Consider the following 3,788-nt stretch of genomic DNA (forward strand, 5'->3'; position numbering starts at 1 on the left):
AAATTGAAGGACTTTGACAAACAATAGAAGACTTGCTAGGAGAACTTTGAGAGGTATTGGTGAGGTTGTAGATATTCAACCAAATACTATTGAGTTCATCAACCCTTTTGCAAGAGAAGGTGAGGAGAACCCAACACAAAATCCAACACAAAATCAACCCACAATGCCTAAATTTTCATCACATTCCGTACCAACCGAGGAGAAGCTACCCAATGGTACTCCCACACCACAACACTTAACCGGAAATTTCATTGCCAAATCCGCATTTATCCTATTAGTCGAAAGAAGCCAATTTGGGGGGATGCCTAGTGAAGACCCTCACTCTCACATGGAGACTTTTTGTGACTATTGTGATGCGATTTCTCAAACCGGTGTAACTCAAGACCAAATTCGATGGGTCTTATTTCCTTTTTCTCTAATTGGCACCGCAAAACAATGGTTGAAAGGCCTTGATAAGGCTACTCTCGGAATTGATTCTTGGAAGAAATTGGCTCTAGCTTTCTACAAAAAGTTCTATCCACCGGAAAAGACTAACTTGCTAAGAGCTCAAATTATGGGCTTTAAGCAAAGAGATGAAGAAACCTTGTATGAAGCTTGGGAGCGATTCAAAGGAATTTGTCGCTCATGTCCTCATCATGGACTTAGCGAGTGGTTCTTGGTACAACAATTTTGGAATGGTCTTTATGAAGACTCAAGAAACATTCTCAACATGGGATCTAATGGAATGTTCACCGAAGTTGACGACAATCAAACTTGGAACAAAATTGAGGAAATGGCGGTCAACTTAGTGCTCACATTGATACCATCAATTTGAATGAAGTGGACTCTATTACTCAATTACTCAATTTAGGCTACTAGAGGAGGAAATGGCGGTCAACTTAGGCTACTAGAGGAGGAAAGAATGAAGTGGACTCTATTACTCAATTGGGTGCTCAACTTAGTGCTCACATTGATACCATCAATTTGAAGTTCGAAAAAGCTATGGCTAGACTTGAAGAAGCCTCAAAATCACCAAAGCAACATGTTAATGCCATGACAGCATTTTCATCAATCCCAAGTGGGATATGTGAGAATTGTGGAACTTTGGGACATGACCAAAGTGAATGTAGGGGAACAAATGAACAAGTGAATGCTTTTCAAGCATACAAGAGTGGTACCCCTTATTCAAATTATTACAATGAAAACACCAAATTCCACCCAAATCTCTCATACAAAAGCCAAAATGTTCAAAACCCTCAACCAACATACACCCCACCTCCCATGAGAAACCAAAATCAAAGACCCTTTTACAAGCAAAACCAAGGTTACCAAAATCAAACTCCATACTATCAACAAAATGACCAAGGTTTTGATGTTCAAAAAGCGGTCCTCCAAATGCAAAAGAATCAACAAGAGTTTTTCACTCAAATGCAAAAGGATAGTCAAGCAAAGGAAATCACCATCAACAACATCCTAGCCCACACCAAAATGTTGGAAACCCAATTGACTCAACTAGCATCTTCAAGCTCACAAAGACAAAAGGGGCAATTACCACCTCAAAGTAATCCCCCGAGACATGAAACGGTTAGTGCCATTCACTTGAGAAGTGGTACGAGGTATGAAGCACCGAAGAAGCAAGTTGAGGATGAAGTGGTGGAAGCTAGTGACAAAGAAGAAATTGTGCAAAACTCCAAAGATGGAGAACCATCAAAAGAAGAAGTTTCAAAGAAAAATAAAGACAAGGCCAAGGAGAAGGAGCCCATTGTGATTAGACTTCCTTTTCCAAGTCGTCAAGCCAAGCCCAAATTTGATGACCAACTTGGAAAATTTATGAAGATTGTGAAGAATTTGGAAGTCTCGATTCCTTTCACGGAATGAATCAATCACGTGCCGGCCTATGCAAAGTACATGAAAGACATCCTTACGAAAAAGAAGTCGATCCGGAAGCTTGAGACTATCGCCTTCACTAAGGTGAGTAGTGCAGTACTTCAAGGGAGTTCACCTCCAAAACTTAAAGATCTGGGAAGCTTCTCAATACCGTGTACCATTGGCGACACCACGATCAACAAAGCCCTATGTGATCTAGGGGCTAGTGTGAGTGTTATGCCGTACTCAGTGAGTAAAAGGTTAGGGATGGGAGAGCTTAAATGCACCAATATCACACTCCAAATGGCCGATAGATCGACGAAGACACCATTAGGGATATGGGAAGATGTTCCCGTAAAAGTTGGGAAATTTTTCATCCCGGTGGACTTTGTCATTGTTGACATGGAAGAAGACTCCAATATTCCAATCATTCTAGGGAGGCCTTTCTTGCACACCGCGGGTGCAGTTATAGATGTGAAGCATGGAGAGCTCACTCTAGAAGTGGGAGATGAAAGCATAACTTTCAATCTTGACAAGACCATGAGAGCTCTCCGTTTGCGTGAACCATGTTTTATGGTTGATCATTATAGCCGGAAGGATGATAGGAAGAAGTCGGAATTCCAATGGAAGAAGAAAGTCGATGATGCTCCGTTCAAAGAGCAAGTGAATTGTAACAAAGAGAGTTTGAAAAGCTCACCAAAGTCAAGCAATGAAGAAGAGGGCCTCATTGGCCAAGACAAGAAAGTGAGAGAGTTGTTTCTATCAACTCAAGAGGTCTTTAGTGACCAAGTAGATGAAGTTTATGGTCTTTGGGACGATGAGTTTGAAGGGATTTTCAATCCCTACATTGGTAATGCTATCGATCAAGACCAACATGAAGGACAACAAGTGCAAAGATCTATTGAGGATCTTTATCATGACAATGAACAAGCTTTTGACTACTTCTTCAAGGTGTTGAGCAACATCAGCAACACCTTGGACATGCCCCCATGACATCTCACTAAGGATGAGAGTTTAGTGGAGTCCTCTCCAAACCACCATTTGTAAATATTTCTAACTCCCTAACTAGCATTTTAATTCTTACATTGCATTTTTGTCATTTTTGGATTTTTATGCTTTGATCAAGATATTTATCATTTTCGAGAGAAGTGAGGGAGGAACTAATGATTTTATTGATGTGTTGTGTTTTAACTTAGTGTGGGGATAGCAATTGCCTAGGCTACTCATGCCTTTGTAGTGCCCCTACAATGAAGAACACGGGATTTGAAGAATGAAAATGACACGGGATATGCAAGTGCACGGATGGAACTGAATCCGGGTAGACCAGGTGGAATCCGAGTGTCCCTATGGGTAATCCGCTCGTCTTATGGGAATCCGAGCGTCTATGGGAGAATCCGTCCATCCAAATGAGCTGCAAAATCAAAAAATTTGGTCTGTTAGAGAATCCGAGCATCCCAGCTGAGAAGACGCTCGTCTGAAAGAATCCGCTCGTCTTTGCAAGAAGACGCTCGTCTTTTTGCCAGTGCAGATTGAGAAAATTCGCTGTAACAGAATCCGCTCATCTTTAAGGGAATCCGCTCGTCCTGAATTGCAGAAATCCGCTCGTCTTCACTGAAAGACGCTCGTCTTTAGGCGAGATTTCCTGAACCCAAATAGAGCAGAATCCGAGCGTCCCGATAGGAATCCGCTCGTCTTCCCCCTGCAGTTTTGAAATTTCGGGTGTTTTAAATACCCCTTCCCACATTCATTCATTCATTCAAACATTCAAACACTACCCATAAACTCCAAAACCCTCATCCTCTCCATCACCAAAAACAAGATTTCCTCAACCAAATTCAACAAAATCAAATCCAAACTTCCTTACAACAACAATTAATCACTCCTTTTACAACAATAATCAATCCAAGCACAAAAATCTTCAACCTTTGAGTCGATTTTTGAAA

At 41.3% G+C, this 3,788-nt stretch overlaps 1 non-coding gene across 1 annotated transcript; it reads right to left on the reverse strand.

The window, feature by feature from the left end:
• Positions 1-535: 535 nt before the first annotated feature.
• On the reverse strand, positions 536-642 carry LOC141619178 (small nucleolar RNA R71). The gene has a single exon (XR_012531614.1). It is a non-coding gene; the product is annotated as a small nucleolar RNA R71 (small nucleolar RNA).
• Between the last annotated feature and the right edge of the window lie 3,146 nt (positions 643-3,788).

This window comes from Silene latifolia, chromosome 1 (assembly GCF_048544455.1).
Source record: "Silene latifolia isolate original U9 population chromosome 1, ASM4854445v1, whole genome shotgun sequence".
Classification (NCBI taxonomy): domain Eukaryota; kingdom Viridiplantae; phylum Streptophyta; class Magnoliopsida; order Caryophyllales; family Caryophyllaceae; genus Silene; species Silene latifolia.